Genomic DNA, 20,007 nt, shown 5'->3' on the forward strand with positions numbered 1-20,007 from the left:
GCCAAGACCGTAGGATCCTACGCAGTGCCGTAGGGGACCGCACCGCCACTTCCCAGCAAATTAGGGACACTGTTGCTCCTGGGGTATCGGCGAGGACCATTCGCAACCGTCTCCATGAAGCTGGGCTACGGTCCCGCACACCGTTAGGCCGTCTTCCGCTCACGCCCCAACATCGTGCAGCCCGCCTCCAGTGGTGTCGCGACAGGCGTGAATGGAGGGACGAATGGAGACGTGTCGTCTTCAGCGATGAGAGTCGCTTCTGCCTTGGTGCCAATGATGGTCGTATGCGTGTTTGACGCCGTGCAGGTGAGCGCCACAATCAGGACTGCATACGACCGAGGCACACAGGGCCAACACCCGGCATCATGGTGTGGGGAGCGATCTCCTACACTGGCCGTACACCACTGGTGATCGTCCAGGGGACACTGAATAGTGCACGGTACATCCAAACCGTCATCGAACCCATCGTTCTACCATTCCTAGACCGGCAAGGGAACTTGCTGTTCCAACAGGACAATGCACGTCCGCATGTATCCCGTGCCACCCAACGTGCTCTAGAAGGTGTAAGTCAACTACCCTGGCCAGCAAGATCTCCGGATCTGTCCCCCATTGAGCATGTTTGGGACTGGATGAAGCGTCGTCTCACGCGGTCTGCACGTCCAGCACGAACGCAGGTCCAACTGAGGCGCCAGGTGGAAATGGCATGGCAAGCCGTTCCACAGGACTACATCCAGCATCTCTACGATCGTCTCCATGGGAGAATAGCAGCCTGCATTGCTGCGAAAGGTGGATATACACTGTACTAGTGCCGACATTGTGCATGCTCTGTTGCCTGTGTCTATGTGCCTGTGGTTCTGTCAGTGTGATCATGTGATGTATCTGACCCCAGGAATGTGTCAATAAAGTTTCCCCTTCCTGGGACAATGAATTCACGGTGTTCTTATTTCAATTTCCAGGAGTGTATAAGGACACTTAATGCACAACATCTAATAAAAGGTAAACACCTTCACACTGGGATAAAAATAGATATGGTAGTCTTATGCCAGAACAGCAAAAGAAAGGGAATGCTTACTCTACAGAATTTCCTAAATGAAACGACAATACCCTCAAGACCAAAAGAGTAAAACTAGTACAGTATTCAAATTGATTCACAGTTTTCCATAAAGAAATAATAATAAAATTTCACAACACACACACTCACTCACAGCCCCACCATCCATCCGCCCCCCACCGCAGCCCAACATTCCATTTTACTCTCACCCTCTACGGCTTCCATGATCCCTCAGTCATCCCTAAAGCATTCCAGAAGGACCACATGCAAGTACGCTACAGTTTAGGTAATGTGCGGTGAAATGTTTAGATGTGACCTATTGAGTGGAAAAATCGCTACTATATGATTCTAGTACATGCAAAGGAACAGATGAATACATGAAAAGTACATGCAAATGTATGTTAGTGTAAAAACACACAACAATATATTTCTAAACAGTTAAGTAATTTAAATTAGCTGTTAAGAATCACTAAAGATTCCTGATTAAAATATGTACTATTTTGTTGCATATCATAGATCACTGAAGGCGCCTAGTATGAATAGGCGAAACATGTTTGGTACATATACATACAAATTAAACATTCAGTTGCAAAAGGTGGACTTTTTTCATTTCTATATAATAAAGCAGTAAAAATTATTACTGTGGAATATCCACCTGTATTAACCCTTTGCAGCGCAGATTTTATGTTGGAGTAGAAAAAAAAATTAAAATATTATTTTCGACTTGTAAATTCTTCTAGCGACACATTAAACATGATTTGTAATATTTTTAATTAGAGTATTTTTTTTTTTTTTTTTTTTTTTTTTTTTTTTTTTTTTTTTTTTTTTTTTTTACTAATGGGCCCATACGAACTCAGTACTCATCCTGTTGGTGCTGGCATCTAGTTATCTTGTTTACACATAAGATTGCAATGGTGCCTTGTGGAACCAATGGGCTTTCGTGGATATTGCAGAAATATCGAAAACTGAAATGGGTCCATTTGGACCCTGTGGACTGGAAAGGGTTCAGTGAGAGCGAAAGTTCTTAATTACAGCCTCTCCTTCTGAACATAGAACCATGGGAGTGACTACATAAACGCAGCGAGAAATCTTCTGTTGAACGTGCTTATTTGTCTACATTCTGTAATCATGAAATGGCCTGTAACGTCACACTTTCCGCATCTGGCGTAGTAATCTATGAGAAGCATTACGAAGAAAGCTGTATGAATATGAAAACTGGCCTTTTTTTGTAATAGACGTAATCTTGTAGATGGGACTACAGACACAAAACTATTTTAAGCGTTAAAGCAATCCATTCGTACGAATTTTTTCAGCACATTGAGTAAGATTTATTCACTGATACTTTGTACCCGTGTAACGTTTATAGATCGAAAAGGCAGTTTACATGAAATTTACTTTCCCATTAATGGAATTATAGCTTAACAATAATATGAAAATTTAGAATAAAATAAATTTGGATATTAGAGTACTTCCAGCGATGGTCACTGTTGTGCCGGGCTCAGAAACGAAATTTTTTACTACTCCTGCTTAAGATACCTGACCTGTCACCCCACGGCTCTTACACGCAGGTCATGAACGCGCCCGCTACACTTGCACCGCATCTGCTGGGGTAAGACCTTCTCTCTCCATTACGCTTAAGCATCAATCATAGAAGTATTTAGTTTGACTTATAGTGTGTTGTAACAATTTTTGTATTAGCATTATATCGTTGCTTCAGTATTTATGCAGAATTGCGCGTTCACATTTCGGGATATCTACCAGTAACAGTGGTATTGCGTTAGAAGTTTTTCTTTCTAGTTTGCTATGATCTGTATTCTACCATGTGTTAGCAGTGTTATTTGGAGAGCAAGATTCTTCAAGCACGAGTGCTGTTCAGCCATTTCTAGATCTACATCTGCATCTACATGGATACTTTGCAAATCACATTTAAGCACCTGCCAGAGGATTCATCGAACCACCTTCACCATTTCTATTATTCCAATCTCGTATAGCGCGCGGAAAGAACGAACACCTAAATCTTTCCGTACGATCTCCGATTTCCCTTATTTTATCTTGGTGATCGTTTCTCCCTATGTAAGTCGGCGCCAACAAAATATTTTCGCATTTGGAGGAGAAAGTTGATGATTGAAATTTCGTGAGAAGATCCCTCCGCAACGAAATACGCCTTTGTTTTAATGATGTCCATCCCAAATCCTGTACCATTTCAGTGACACTTGTAACACCAAAAATGCAGGATGCATGGCAACTGCTGACGATATATAATTTTTTTTAATTGTTTGTAAATATCTATAATTTAAATGCTTCTTTTAATAAGTAACGACATTGCTTCACTGTTTGTGTACATTTAGGTAGAAGTCTGTTGACGTTTCATTGTATTTATCTGTGTTTTACTGTGAAACTTATAAGTTCTGGGAAAAATCCAAAGGAATTGTTATTTGCATCGACTAGCAACGATAATAGCAGTGCTTGTGCGCTGTAAAATCTTTGGGTAGGGAGTTGTTCCGCAGAGCGTGCGGAGAGAGGAGACGGGTTCCAGCGCTTGTAGGGTGCGGAAGTGTGGTGTTAACGTTCTCGCAGTAGAGTGTACCATTTCGGCGGCATCATGTATACGCGTCCGCCAGATGTCTAGAGCAGGAGTATGGACAGTGGACGGGCGGAAGAGGCTGTATTAATTACGATTGCCCATTCCTATAATTAGCCATGGCTCTACAATATGCTACCGTCTTCAACGACAGCAGCAGTTCCAGCAACACAGTTTCGTCGTCGGCTCCGAGTTTCGTCGTATGCACAGCACTGAAGTAAGACTGTTCATTGGTAGAAAGTATTAACGGTTAACCCAGCAGCACAACTGAATGTGATTTGATGGATATTATTTATTTAAATAACAATCAGTTAAACTCAGAGCGATTGTGTCCTCATTGCCCCCAGACATTGTTGACAAGTAGGATCCTTGTTCCTTTTGTTTTCCTAATATGCTAACTGAGTGACATAAGAAACAAACTGAATATTTACAGCCAGTTTATTAATGAATAATTTCTCTTTTAAGAATTTTAGCCCCAGTCTATTTCAATTAACTGTTGTACAACAGACGCTTCAGTATATGACTAAAGTAAAGCTTTTTCATTTTTCAAGCTTGAGAATCAATCACTGGAATAAATCCAAATCTAAAGAAATGCATAAATTAAGAGTGCAGAAGTTTTATTTATTTTACATATAGCTTGGATCATATGGCTGTTTGGTTTGGTACGTATTCTAGTATTTAAGTCAGTAAAAAAGGCTCAGTTGTTCAGACAATAATATCAAATCCTATTTGCAAAATAAGTAATGGCAAGGAAAAAAAATTTTGTTTTTTTTTCTAAATTTCTTTGATGACGTTGTGCTGAGGTCACCTAAAGTCATTGTTCACGTAACGAAGTTCAGAACTAACATATAGTTTTACTGCATATTTTCAAATCATTACTCGATTGCCTTTTTCAAAATAACGTAACAGTGACTTCTCAGTTTTCTTTATCATTACATAGTCACTTAAAATTAGTAAAAAAACAAAAGAACCGTGGCAACCTTTAGTTGCCACGTCAGTGTTTAATAATACATATTTTTCTTTCCCATCATCTTGTACAGGATTTTGGATGTAAATTGCCCTAGTGCGCTGGCGACTGTTTATTACTGCCTTTTCGTTCATTAGTGTAACTTTTGGATTCATGATCAGTGGTACCCCTTTCTGTCCAGTGTTGTTCGCGAGGGAATGCACAAAATAACTTCCATTTTCCCAATTATAGTCCTGTTCGGTTTAATTACTTTCATTTTTAGTATACTTTCCATCAGAAGGGTCGGTTGTACACTTTCCTCCTACTTATCGGTGTCACTTCTTCGGGAAAGATAGCCTTATACAATTATAAAAAAGTCCATTAGGCATACACGCGATCCACGGTCATATTTTATATCGCAAGCAGGATAGGCCGATTAGTAAGAGGGTGGTTACGCACTCTCTCCCGTACTTCGTGGTAATTCAAAACGTGCTGCCTTCTTCAAACTTTTTCGATGTACTCCGCCAGTCCTATCTGGTGAGGACCCCACACTGCGCAGCATTATTCTAAAAGAGGAAGGACGAGAGTAGTGTAGGCAGTCTCCTTAGTAGATGTTACATTTTCTAAGTGGCCTGCCAATAAAACGTATTCTTTCGTTAGCCTTCCCCACAACATTTTTTATCTGTTCCTTCCAATTTAAGTTGTTCATCACTGTAATTTCTACGTATTTAGTTGAATTTACGGTCTTTAATTCACTACGGCCTTAAATTCAGTACCTGCCATAGAGTTGGTTAATAACTTCTGTTCCCTCATTGATCTCCTTTTTGTGAATTTCCGTCTCACGTAAAATACGTATACATGCAGACTGAATCGACAAACGGAAATTTGCAACAGTTCTGCTGTTCAACAGGTAGGTGCACTAACCACTACTCGACCCAGGCACAGTGGTTTCGCACAACTGCGCGGACTACCTTAGCACGCCTCCCTCCTCAATCAAAATTCTCATTCACGCCTCAGCCCACTTGGTATTGTCCTTGAACTAGAAGTACAAATATATCGGAATGGCACCTCGGCAGTGAACGAAAAGGGGGGATGCTGCCTGGAACCTAGGCATAGGTGCTTTTAATCAAATGAAACTAAATGGTTCAGATGGCTCTGAGCACTATGGGACTTAACATCTGTGGTCATCAGTCCCCTAGAACTTAGAACTACTTAAACCTAACTAACCTAAGGACAACACACACATCCATGCCCGAGGCAGGATTCGAACCAGCGACCGTAGCAGTCGCGCGGTTCCGGACTGAGCGCCTTAACCGCGAGACCACCGCGGCCGGCCAAATGAAACTATTTATTCCAGAGACCTTGTCAATTCTCAATAAAAGAAGAAATGAAAATTTGTACCAAGTCCGGAATTCGAACCCAGGTATTCTGCTCACTAGGCAGATGCGCTAACCACTAGGTCACGTGCAGTTGGGCATCATTACTGCGCCAGGGTGGCGTAGCGGTTGGTGCATCTGCCTAATAGTGAGTAGTAGACCGGATTTCGAATCCTGACCTTGGTACAAATTTTTATTCGTCCCTTCTAGTCTGCACATGCACGTTGTTTCAGAAGTGACAGTCAATAATTCACGCATGTAAAGTACAGGCCAAAAGTAGCTAAAAAGGTCCTGGGCCCACAAATCAACCGTAGCGTGGAATCGCATTAATTCGAGGTGAGAACTAACTGTAACGCCCCCGGATTCTGCAGTATTCACGTTGGCAGCTCAAGATTTTGAATCGACAATTTGTTTGTTTACGCATGCGCAACTATTTCCTTTTTTCCCCTCCGTGCACTCTGCCGTATCGGCGCCACAATTAATCACAAAGCGTGAAGGTACCATGGACAGAGGTTACATCAATGAAGAGTATGTTGACATGCACTTCTTGTATGATAAAGCGAATAGCAGTGCCCTTGAGTCTCCACGATTGCACGGAGAAGCTTTTCCTCTCCGCCGGCTGCCCTTCAGGCGCACATTTAGCTGGTTACATCAGCGCCTTAAAGAAACCAAGAATTTCGCACACCATGTACGAGAAGGTCGACCCCCATCCATAGCAGCCGGTGCTGAGGAAAGTATGTTACGCATTGTACACGAACGTCCGAGTATTTCAACAAGGAGGATTTCTACCCAAGAGCGTCTCCTAACTCATAGCAGTATGTGGCGGTATTCTATCTATATCATCTCCAGCGAGCGCAAGCCCTCAAAAACGCGGAATTCCCGCCGAGAGAAAATTTCTGCCAATGGATGCAGTAACAGTGTACCCAGAATCCCTTGTTTGCAAGCAGTATTCTGTTCACGGATGAGGCTCTGTTTACCCATGACAGTACTCTTAACTACCATAACTGTCACATTTGGGCCGATGTCAATCCTAACGCAATACAAGTATCACGACATCAGAAGCGTTATTCGTTGAACCTCTGGGCAGGACTGCTCGGAGACCATATAATTGGACCACATTTGCTACGACAGAGACTAACCGGACAGCAGTACATTCGGTTTCTGCTGACTGTACTTCCTGATGTACATGACGTTGTTCCACTGAACCGACCTCTGAACACGTCGTTCATGCATGACGGTGCTGCAGCACATTCTCTTTTACGAGTGCGCCGGCGTCTAGCTCGGACGTATGGTCAACATGGGATAGATAGAGGAGGGCCTGACCCATAGCCTCCAACGTCTTTGGATTTAAATCCCAGGGAGTTCTGCATGTGGGGTCATGTCAAAAGTCTGGTCTACGCTACCGAGGTCAACTCTCTTGAGGAATTACGCTTGCGGATTGAAGCAGCATTCCAGCATTTACAGAATTCCCAAGGACTGTCTGAGAGAAGTCGCAACTCAGTTAAGAGACGAGTTCAATGTGGCATTCAGACGCATGGACAAGATTTCGAACACCTATTTTAACGTTCAGATATTCCAAGTATTCGTAGACACCGACGAACCGCAACGCAAAATGTGTTGTATCTGGACAACAGTTTATTTGTGAACACATGTTTATTGGAGCTTTTTAGCTACTTTTGGCTTGTACTTTCCATGTGTCAATTGAACTCCTTGTATACATCACAGATGTTTGAGACTTTAAAACGTCTCAAGAACCATACAGTTTCATTTGATCAAATAAAATAGCTTCCTTTTAATGATCTGAAATCTCCAATCGGTATAATTAGGTTGCTCTGTCCCTATTCTCGCGTACCATAAATTTGATGTATCTTTTACCTGTGCAATATTGTGTGCAAAGATATTTGCTAGTCTCGGTTTACTATGGAAGATGGAGACTTCCTTGCTGCTCCAAGCCAACCGACCGACTGGTCACACACCGCCCAGCCGGAAACTATATCCGCCACACAAAAGATAGTACAGCAGTACTAGTATCGATACACGCTGCTGCTGCCACTCATGGAGAGGACAGCAACATTATCGCGATAACTGCAGAAGAAATAAAACCATAATACGGCAACTATAGTTTAACCCAAGACAAGCTTGACTCGAGCCAGCCACGGCTCATGTCTTTTACTGAAATCTCCCCTTCATTGGGATTGGTGGAATCTTTCATGCTCATTTTCCTTATGATTCTTGAAATTATTATTATTGGTGTTTAACTCCAAGTTTTGTTTGAAAAATCATTCTGCTTCCGATACCAACCTGTCAGCGTTATAATGACTGATAACTTGTTTTTAACCTTTTCATATGTACACACCCATATATATTCTCAACTGAAGTTTTTATGCATTGTATTTGTTTTAGTTTTTATGGGATAAACTGGAAGCATATTTTCCTTGCTCACCGAATATCTAGTCAATGTTAATTTTGCGCGTTTCATAGCACTTTGACCTGGTTATTGAACACACATACGTTCATCATTTCCGCCAGTTTATTGCAGTCATGCGGTTTCTTAAAATTATTGTTTTTTAAGCCTTGTTTGTGTTAGATCCGTCTCAAGTGGAGTGATTTCCGAGACCACTAGCGATCATTCGGAATACAGCCTTTCCTATTAGCCCTTACATTAATGAACATCCTTCTGGGTTGCTTTTCCCATAGTTTCATGCCGGCCGGTGTGGCCGTGCGGTTCTAGGCGCTTCAGTCTGGAACCACGTGACCGCTACGGTCGCAGGTTCGAATCCTGCCTCGGGCATGGATGTGTGTGATGTCCTTAGGTTAGTTAGGTTTACGTAGTTCTAAGTTCTAGGGGAATGATGACCACAGATGTTAAGTCCCATAGTGCTCAGAACCGAACCCATAGTTTCATTGGAGGTCGCACTGTGTGTTCTGAGTGTATGAATCTCGTTTGCTTTGAATGCGTCTGATCATGGGTATGAGTTCACTTCCCCATTCCTTTAGAATACGTATGTTGTACTAAATGTAATCTGTGTATGTTGATTATTTGCACAGGTGCCAAATTTGTGTAACAGATTTTAAGCGCTTATCAGATCCAAGAGATAACTATTATTTCCCAAAATCCCAACATAAAGAAACAAATAACTGTATTTCTGTAGCTCACGTAATTAATGAGGGCTAATGATATAATACATTTGCATTATAGAGAGTTCAGTCGATGATCATTAGCCTCAAAGCTCTACCAAATCCAGGACTTGTCACTTTTGTATTTGTAGCATATCATGGGAAAATTAATTATATTCAATTATCTGTTCTGGCTTAGCAATATTGTGATACTGCAGGTCTCCACATGATTCCTAGTTACCTGCTCCCTTTGTGCAAGCGTTTTCTGTTTCGCCATCGTTTTCCATTATTACGGACTGAATTCATTACACCGTTGCCCTACAGAAGACAGCAGGTCTTTCTTGTTCTTCTATCACTTTTCTTTTAACAAACATCGGAACTCAAGCCTCTATTCACCCTGTGATTCTCCCACGTTTATGAAACAGTATAAAGAGGAAGAGTGAGAGAGACTTAAAGTGTTTCTTCTTGTTTTTTGTTCGCAACGTATCACTACATTATAATTCTGAAATAACATGAGGAGCGTACTTGTAATTTTTTATCACTGTTGGGTATGTCATTGTCTCAGTGTAAAACTTAAAAATATTAGAAGTGTCTCAGATATTTTTTATCATTGTTTATCATTCATCATTATCGTTGTTTACTTCCTTTGTACAGGAACAAATGACACAAACTGCACTGATTAGTCTATATGCATGCTCGAAAAATTAATTTGTGCAAGATCATTTGCTATTTTCATGAACTACTTATTTTTCAGAAAATCTCAGACTGATTATTTGAATCGACAGTGACCTGGGGCAAGATGTCGTTTTTTTTCTCAAAACCATTGTGACTGTATGTCAGTTTAAATTTCGCAGAAGTGAGTTATCTATGAAAAGACTATGGTCAGCCTCTTCTAACTATACCACACAATGAAACTGACCCCTTTTTATTTTTCTTCTATATTGTATTTAGCGATAATGGTTGTATTTAGTATTGCATACTTCTATTTTATTCTGATTGTTCTTCTCGTTGGATTTCTAAAGGGAGATATTATGTTCACCCTTCATGATTAATTTTCGTTGCTTGCGACAGGTTTTCGGAGAAATATTTCTGTCTGCCTTTCTGTTACAAAGACTCAAATCACACATTCCTTCTGCAGAGGCAAATGGGTGATGCAACGTGGGTGTAACTCCCGTTTTATCAATGCCTCAGCAGCCTGCTCAATAGACATGTCCTTTACGGAAGACGGGCTTCCCAATGTTAGTAAAATAATGGGTACATATTAGGCATCCCACACGCATGTCGCTTGGGAAAGCTACCTTGGTGACGCGCTTGCCCTTCGTGAATGTCGGAGAATTTTCAGACAGTGTGTCACAGTAATTTCCTGTTTACCGCACCTTGTCTTTTTCCAGTAGCTGGGGAGGAAAAGATTCTCTAAGAATATACTCATACTACCAACTCTGAAGTGGACCAAAGTGTTGCCAACAATGACAGGGATCAGAAATGAATTTTTTACGGCTACAGCTAAAGATACCTTATATGTCTCCTGACAGTCACTTGACTCGTTGTACACACACGCAGACCACGAGCACGGTCACAACACTGTCACATTTTGGCAGCTACCTATAGGAGGATCTGCACTTGGTAGCAGCGCACATACTCTGGTTCACATTCTGAAAACATATGTGACAGGATTCTACGTCCAACTAAATGAAAAGTCAAACAGTTGACTGATAGTTTCAAGTCACTGACTTCCTATGACAACTATGTCTCAAGCTGCTTAATTGTTTCTAACAGGCAAGGGAAACGTGCGTTTGCGATCATGAAAAAGAACATTAAATGTTACGTTTTCTACTAGTCTTTATGCAGGTGATTATTACAAAACCTATAGCAGTTTACTGACAGTCATCTAAGCAGTTCTGAAGTATACTAAAGGTACACGAAATAATAATTACCTTCCCAAAACATACAGTGGCAATAAATTCACATATACAGTACTTAAAGCGTTTTACTCGAATTCAGGCACTGCTTACAACCCGTAGATGTCTTCACACTGTGTTGTTTAAGGAACATTTTATTGCAACGTAACGGTTTCTAGTGAAACTAATTATCACAATATAATCAGAACAGTATATAGCAAGACGTGAATAATAAGCTTTTGAAGAGGATTTCTGTTTATGGTTCAAATGGCTCTGAGCACTATGGGACAACTTCTGAGGTCATCAGTCCCCTAGAACTTAGAACTACTTAAACCTAACTGACCTATGGACATCACACAAATCCATGCCCGAGGCAGGATTCGAACCTGCGACCGTAGTGGTCGCGCGGTTCTAGACTGTAGCGCCTAGAACCGCTCGGTCACCCCGGCCGGCTTCTGTTTGTGCAAAACTGATATTTTGTGTAACAAGTGCTCACTATCATAATATTACCTTTATACATATATATATATATATATATATATTAAACTTATAAATTAGAAGCGTAGACAGAGCAGGGTGGTGTGAGCCAATCCTGATTTGTCACAACTTGCAGCATATCTTCCGAAAAAAAACTCCTCTCCCCATTAGTCTTAAGCATCAAAGACAGAAATATATATTCTAGCTTATAATTTGTTGCAACAATTTTCATTTCAGGATATTGTTTCCCTACATCGTTGCTTCAGTACATTTACAGAACTGCGCATTGTCATTGTAAGAGTTTCATTTGGTCAGAAGTCGGGTGTTGTCTGGTTTGCAATGATTCGTGTTCCATCAAGTATTATTAATCAAACGTGGAGAGTAGGATTCTTCAAGTACAGTTTACCTGTTCAGCTCAGTATCTGTCACACAGTTGGTTATTGACATTTACTCCATCATTCATTTCCTTCTTTATGAATTTCCGCTTCAAATAAAGTAAATTTTCTGCAGTGATTTGGAATCTCTAGTAGGCAAGTTTCTCCTAAAAGAAGGCTATTATGTTCCTATTCTCGTGTATCACAGGAATTCCTGCTCTTTTTACGCGTGCCTTAGTGTGTTCGGTGGTATTTGCGAGACTCGAATCTAGCCGTCCACGTTGGCACTGATTGCAGTTGTATGTTCGTTGCTTTCCGAATATTTATTCGTTTCAGAGCAATAAATTCGAGCTTGTAATATATTAAGAGCATCTGGACGAGGTCAAGTTTTAAAAGGAATGATTTGTAACGAATGTACAATTCCGCATTGAAAATTATAACGTGAAGTGCATTAGTTATACTTTCGGGAAATTCTTCCACTTATCCCAGAATCAGCTTTAGCAGATGAAATAAGTGTGTGTTTGAAGCAGTCATCTCTTTCTGACCAGACTGAAGAAAGCCACTTAAGAACAAAATATGAGAGTTGAATTTTCCAGTGATGAAGCGAGATATTTTGCCTAAAAACACAAACTAATGAAGCGCTCACCGATTTGATCGTGTAATTGTCAAAATGGAACTTAAAAACACACTAACGACGCTCCGAAGTTTCCCCACAGCTCTTAGAATGCACTATCAGATGATTTGCATAGGTTAACGGTAATTAATTATATACACAATGCTTGCTCGCGAATCAATCTGTCTACTACAGAAAATCATATAAAGTACTACAATAGTCATTGGGCTTTGCCTGAACATAAATATGGCAAAAGTGGGGGACTTTAATTTATAAAATGTAGTGATCGTCAACAGTCCAGATGAATAGATAGATAAAATTTATCCGTATATTGTTCGAAATGACACAAATTCAAATAGGTTGTTTGAAAGAGCCAGGCTAAATGTAAGTAATGAAGTAGTTGATGATATTAATATTCAAAAATTCAAAACAAGGTTACTGGCGAGGGAATAATATAAAAACCAATCGACTCAGTGCCTGGCGCAAATGAAAGTTTGTTAAAAATTGACAAATTGTCAGCAGGAAATATGATATCGTTGTGTTTGCATATTAATTTATTACGTCCCGATCGCTTAAAAGCATATAAAATAATTACATAACCTAGCGTTCTCGCTTCCCACGCCCGGGTTCCCGGGTTCGATTCCCGGCGGGGTCAGCGATTTTCTCTGCCTCGTTATGGCTGGGTGTTGTGTGCTGTCCTTAGGTTAGTTAGGTTTAAGTAGTTCTAAGTTCTAGGGGACTGATGACCATAGATGTTAAGTCCCATAGTGCTCAGAGCCAATTACATAACCGGTTGCGGCAAATAGCTTCCATCTTCCGATGTGATAACATCCACTACACGTACTATGTAACTCATATGGCTTGGGGAGTTCATTTACGTACATTGTCTAAAGGTAAAATGGCAAAAAAAGTACAGTTTGTTTGCTCGCATTTTAATTTGTGTGCGTTGATTAAGAACGCGTGCTACAACTCCGATTATATGTAGAAACAGCAACAGAACACAGTGACATTAGCAGTGAAATGTTTCAGCAAGAGATGGATATTAACAATAAAACAATATTACATATCTTTCGATTTCTGTTTCAGCCATAGCTACTGAAGATAGCTTCACTCGGAAAGCAGTAAGAATAGAGCTTACGTCTACTGCGGTTTCCTCCCCTCGGAGATTAGCAAGGCGTCCGTACGTACTTCGGAATACTGCGACTGAACGTGGGGCTGCCACACTTCTCCGTGTGCGCGCACTAGACATCGACTGCGGATGCGCCCCAGGCTGTTGAGCATGTCCCCTGTTTATATACTGCGGGGGGAGGTGACAATTCAATATGCGCGTTTCCGAGAACGACGGTACAAAGATATCTCATATCCCATGCGGTTGGGTCCCAGCCCACGACTGGCTCCATAATTACAGCTCACTCACCGTCACAGGTTACACAACAGCAAACATGCCCTGTGTAGCAGAGACGTCAGCAGCAGGTTTGTATGAAGTCCGCTGGTACAACGAAACACACAGCAAGTAACAATGATATCGCGCGGTGCGTCAGTCTACAGATAAGAGTGAGAATAGCAGAGACTGGTGATCAGGGATATGCTTTACAGCTATTTATTTACCCGCCGCTTGCGCGAAATACCAGTAAAACACGCTCCACTTCAACATGAAGAAACACAGCGCCACGAAAGCATTACCTCCGTAATCCACACTAGCCCACCAATCAGAGGATTAAAACAGATAGGCTTAACATCGTGGTGAGCAAGTTGTGTTTAGGACATAAGTATCAGTATTTTCCTAGGTATTAGATACCCAGGAGTTGTGGTCGGAATGCGCCGATTCGACTAGAGGTCGGGCACTGGCTCAGAATGTCGTTTACTTGATCCGTTTCATAGAGAGCCATTGAGGATTGCAAATATCTCTGAAGTGCTCCAAAGTCTAGCTCTACAACTATCGACAGAACTCCAAACGACGGAAGGCGTCCGAAGCGGAGCAATCACAGGCAGAGACAATCGCTTCCATTCGCTCACAGTCCATCGAAACTGAAAAAACAATGTAACTTATTAGCAGCGAACCCCGCAAACAGAGAGGTGATCATCTCATTTTGTTCTGTATCTCTATTTTCTGTAAGCAGCTGTACAATGCATGACGGAAGAAACCAGTGGTACTGATTTTCTTTCCTACTCCGCTCTGGTCCTGATCAAGGGAAAAACGAGTGTCCGTATGTCCCTGTAAAGTACTCTAACGTCTCTCACCTAGTTGTCACGATCTCGGCACGTGTACGCTATGTTGGTCTCTCAGTCTACTTCGAATATGGGTTCTTTCAATTCACACAACAGCATCTCGCGTGGACAACATCGTTTTCCTTCCACGGAATTCCCGTTTGTGTTCCCAGAGAATTTCTGCTAGACTTTAGTATAGGCTGCAAAACATGTTGCGATCCTAGCAGCGTTTCTCTGAATTCGTTGGACGTCTGTTGCTATACCTACTCGATAAGGTCCAAACGTAGGAAAAACACGCTGTAGCTGGTTGCAGTAGCGTCTTGTATTGATTACCTTTACAGATGTGCTACATTTTAAGAAGAGTATTTCCAATGATTTCTTAGAATTACCTCCTAAAATCTTCCATGATCTGACGTGCTCTTGATGATCACCACTAATCTTGTAATCAGATAACATTGGGTTCTTTCTCTTTGCTGTAGGAACTACAGTTTTATCTACACTGATGCAAAAGCTTCGCATCACCGAAAGATAATGTAGAGTAATGAAATTTCGGGAATACATTTGTCTAGGTAACGCAGTAGGTACTTACACTCCATAACAGGTTAGCGTATGCGCAAAATATGGCATTCCAAATTTGAAATGCTGGTACGTTAATAGACGGTGTAACCGTCATAACGTTGAATGCAAGCATGAAAACGTGCATGTATTGTGTTACACAGGTACCGAATGTCAGTTAATGGAATGGAGTTTCATGAAGTTTGCTATTGGTCGGTCAATACGCGACAGGTTAATGCTGTTTGTGGATATCGCTGGAGATGTCGTCCGATGATGTCCCATATGTGGTCGAATGAAGAGAGGTCTGGTGTTCGAGCAGCCCAAGGCGACTTACTGACACTCTGTAGAGTGTGTTGGGTTACAACAGACGTACATCGGTGAACGTTATCCTGCTGGAAAACACTCACTGGAATACTGTTCATGAATGGAAGAAAAAAGGCGAGCCACCAGACTGACTTACACATTTGCAGTAAGAGTGTTTGGAATAACCACGAGAGTGGTCCTGCTGTAACACGAAATCACACCCCAGACCATAACTCCAGGCTTACATCCAGCGTGTTTAGCACACAGACAGGTTGGTTGCAGGTCCTCAACTGGTCTCCTTGTAACCAACATACAGCCATCATTGGCACCGAGGCAGAACTAGTTTTCAGAAGAAAACAACAAACCTTAACCCTCCCTCTCGCTTGACACCACTGAAGTCTCAAATGGCGATTGTTTGGGGTACATGGGATGCACGCTGCGGGGCCTCTGGCTCGGAGCTATCTTTCAAGTAATCGATTTGTCAGAATTCGTTGTGTCACTGTGGTGCCAACTGCTGCTCAAATTGCTGTTGCAGAAACAGTGCGATGTGCCAAAACCATGCTCCGAACACGATGATCTTCCCTCTCGGAAGTGCCACGTTGCCGGCCAGAGCCCATACTGTATCGTGACGATGGCTGCCAGCAGTTATGTACAGTGGCTACATTCCTGTCAAGCCTTTCAGCGGCCGGCCGAAGTGGCCGTGCGGTTAAAGGCGCTGCAGTCTGGAACCGCAAGACCGCTACGGTCGCAGGTTCGAATCCTGCCTCGGGCATGGATGTTTGTGATGTCCTTAGGTTGGTTAGGTTTAACTAGTTCTAAGTTCTAGGGGACTAATGACCTCAGCAGTTGAGTCCCATAGTGCTCAGAGCCATTTGAACCATTTTTGAAACCTTTCAGCAATATTGTAGAAGGAATATCTAGCTTCGCGTAGCCCTGTTACACAACCTCGTTCAAACTCAGTGAGGTGTTGATAACGGTTTCTTTGTCGGCTTAAAGGCATTTTTTACTAACAGCTACTAGCGCCACTATTATACGACTGGCGTTAAATTTGAAGAGATGCCATCTTTACGTCGCCCAAATAGTTCATGATGCGATTTTTTTCCACCAGTGTATATTTAATGACAACTGAAATTCGTTGTATCACGTGGAAATATTGTTATCTATATTGAAACGACCCCAATGAAAGCGCTCTAACAATACCTCCCTATGATGTCTAAAGACGACGAATAGCATATTTGCAAGCAGACGCTTGCTTTACGCATAATTATATGTCTGAATGATGCTAATTTTTTTTTACCTGTATAATATTATATTAACCTCAAATCTTGAGCTCCACCCTTAATTTTATAAACGAATTAGTGAATTTACTCACTGAACTTTTGTTGCCAATGCCTGTGGTCACTTTCAGAACTCAAATTAATAATGAAATTCATGAATTTAATAAGACTGAACCTTAAATTGCTGGTGTACCCATGTACCACCACAATAAAATAAAAACAGTCAATACTAGAGTGAGTATGCATGAGAACAGTGGTGTATTTAAGTTTACAAAATAACGACAAGTTTTATTACTCCTTCTGGAACTGCAACTGGCTGATAATTAATTCTAACATCAAAAATGACAAACACAAATCAGAGGAGGAGTGGTGTTTGATAGGCAAAGCATACATTGGGATAGAGGCTATACATATACTGAAACGTCCCCTTAGAACAATTTATACACGACTGTGCTTAACCTGACACACAATATTACTTAGCGCAACGCAATCTGACTTTCAAAAATCCCTACAAAAGAATGGCCCTGGCTAACATTAAACTATACCTTTCACAAATAACTTACCTCACAAAAATCTTCATTACTCGAACCACTGCAATACAGCGAGCGCCACTACTGCCAGCTAAATAACAGTAAAAGATTCAAACTACGGAAGGCACTAACTACTGATAGGGATAGTTAGCAAATGAAAGATATTAATAGAGAACAAACAATGTATTTACCTTAATAGTCATAATATATATAGTAGTTCATGACAAATTTCAAAACTCCGCCATCTCTCTCCCCACATCCACCACTGCTGGCGGCTCACCTCCAACTGCCAACGCTACGCGCTGTTCACATCCAGCTGCCGCTTCCCAACACTACAATGGCAGACAACAATGCAAACTAGCCACAGACTGCACACAGCACAGCCAGTGATTTTCATATACCATAATCTCTACAAGGACTACAGTGGGTCTGCACCTTCGATGGCCCACCAATATAATTATTTCTACAAGGACTGCAGTGGGTCTGCACCTCTGGTGGCCCACCAATACCGTAATCTCTACCAGGACTACAGTGGGTCTACTCTGTGATGACCTACCTACCAATCTTCTTCAAAACGTCGAATGACTCTGCTGTGGGTTTGCTCTGTTGTGGCCCATTACCTGTCAGCATGTCAAGAGTCAGCACTGTCTTTCAGTTGTAAGGACAACACTACTTCTTCAAGACTGCATGGAAATCCACTACTTCCGTGTGCATTTTCTTTTACTTTACCCTTTTCGCTTATCAGACAGGCAGCGTTTCGAAGGCGTGAATAGACGGGGAGTTGGCCGACTTTCCAGGCGAGAGGAACCACGGTCAGGGGCACAATATAGAGAAAAAGCATCAAAATTAAAATACAGGCTCGAGTAAACTTCATTTGTCAAGGTCGTGAGTTTGAGTTCAATTTTTTTTTGTGATGCCTCTAATGAACATGATATTGGTAACTGACTCTATGAATGCACACCATGCCATAACTGATGTGGCTGGAGGTGTTATAACTGTCATCACCAGGAGCAGCCCCATCAGTCTAATTTTTGAGGAATGTGTTTTGTGCAAGGAGTCTGAGGTGAGCTGTCTGAAATTACATGTTAGAACTGAGTTGTGACCTGTGCAGGAGGTTTTTGCAAATCTGATAGTGACCTGGACTCACAATCTAGTGAGCATGAGAGGAATGCTGTTTTCATGGGCATTGTGGACAGGTGTATTGCTGGTGCGAGAGCCACAGACACTAATCCAGTGGTACTGTGTCATGTTCTGAGAAGCCATGCCCGAGTATTTTCTGACTCACTGGGGTGATCAGTGGATTTCTGTACCACTTTACATTGTGTGAACATCTACAGTTTCTTGTTAAACCCTACCCTATTCCACTGGTGTACAAGAGTAACATGGAAGCTGAAATAAGTAGGATGCTGGAACAGGGTGTAACAGAGTGAGCAAGGAGCTCCTATAACTCGCCATTACTCATAGTACCAAAGCAGGACAAGTCTGTGCATTTGGTGTTGGACTCGTGACAAATAAATATGATTATTATGTCGGAGATGGATAGGCCAGAAAGACTGGAGGAACTTTTGTAATGCCTTCACGGTGTGAAAGTTTTATCGTCTATTGATCTCCAGTCCAGCTACTGGCAAATAATGCTGGACTTGTCATGGAGGCAACACACTGCATTCCTCTGCTATGGTAGTTGCTACAAGTTTAAATGCCTCATTTTTGGGTTGAATGTTTCTTCAGCCACCTTCATAAGAGGCCTGAACAGCATACTAGCTGATGACCTGAGAGCACGCATAACTGTGTACGTGGATGACATTCTCATTGCAGAGAAATCATGAGAGGAATACAACTGGGCTCAACGTATTCAAGAAAGTTGGGGTGATTGTGAATCTGGACAAATTACAGTTCAGACATGAAAGTGTAAAGTTTCTGGATCATATTGTGTCAGCAGATGGGATTCATCCAGACCTCGACAAACTTGCAGCCATTGTGGAGTGTGTGACACCTGCTTCAAAGTCCCAGCTCAGGAGTTATTTGGGACTCTGCAACTTCTACAAAAGATTTTTGAATCTCACTGTTTTGTGAAGCCCTCGTTTGTGTGCACTGACGGGATCTGGGACAAGCAGGCACACAGCGAATTTGAAGGGCTAAAAAATTCACTGATTAGCGCTCCATTGCTCATGCGCCCAGATTTGAATCAGGAGTTCTGTCTGATGACAGACAGCTCACTGACTGGGATGGGAGCGATATTGTTCCAGACGGAAGGTGGAAAGGACTCGTCTACCTGGAAAACTTTTATGTATATAGAGAACAACGGCGGTCTTATCACATTTCCATGGGACAATCCTGACGATACCCTTGTCGCTGATGAACATTCACTGTCGAAAACAACATACAGAATTCCATTATTTAAGAAGTCTCTGAGCCACTCACATATACACTCCTGGAAATTGAAATAAGATCACCGTGAATTCATTGTCCCAGGAAGGGGAAACTTTATTGACACATTCCTGGGGTCAGATACATCACATGATCACACTGACAGAACCACAGGCACATAGACACAGGCAACAGAGCATGCACAATGTCGGCACTAGTACAGTGTATATCCACCTTTCGCAGCAATGCAGGCTGCAATTCTCCCATGGAGACGATCGCAGAGATGCTGGATGTAGTCCTGTGGAACGGCTTGCCATGCCATTTCCACCTGGCG

General features: G+C 41.9%; 1 protein-coding gene across 1 annotated transcript in view; it reads right to left on the bottom strand.

The window, feature by feature from the left end:
- LOC126162143 (uncharacterized) overlaps positions 1 to 13,686 on the bottom strand; it is a 38,854-nt gene extending 25,168 nt beyond the window's left edge. Inside the window, exon 1 of the mRNA XM_049918438.1 lies at positions 13,572 to 13,686. The gene's annotated coding sequence lies outside the window, so the exon portion shown is untranslated. The remainder of the gene's footprint in view (positions 1 to 13,571) is intronic.
- Between the last annotated feature and the right edge of the window lie 6,321 nt (positions 13,687 to 20,007).

The sequence above is a fragment of the Schistocerca cancellata genome, chromosome 2, assembly GCF_023864275.1.
Source record: "Schistocerca cancellata isolate TAMUIC-IGC-003103 chromosome 2, iqSchCanc2.1, whole genome shotgun sequence".
Classification (NCBI taxonomy): Eukaryota; Metazoa; Arthropoda; class Insecta; order Orthoptera; family Acrididae; genus Schistocerca; species Schistocerca cancellata.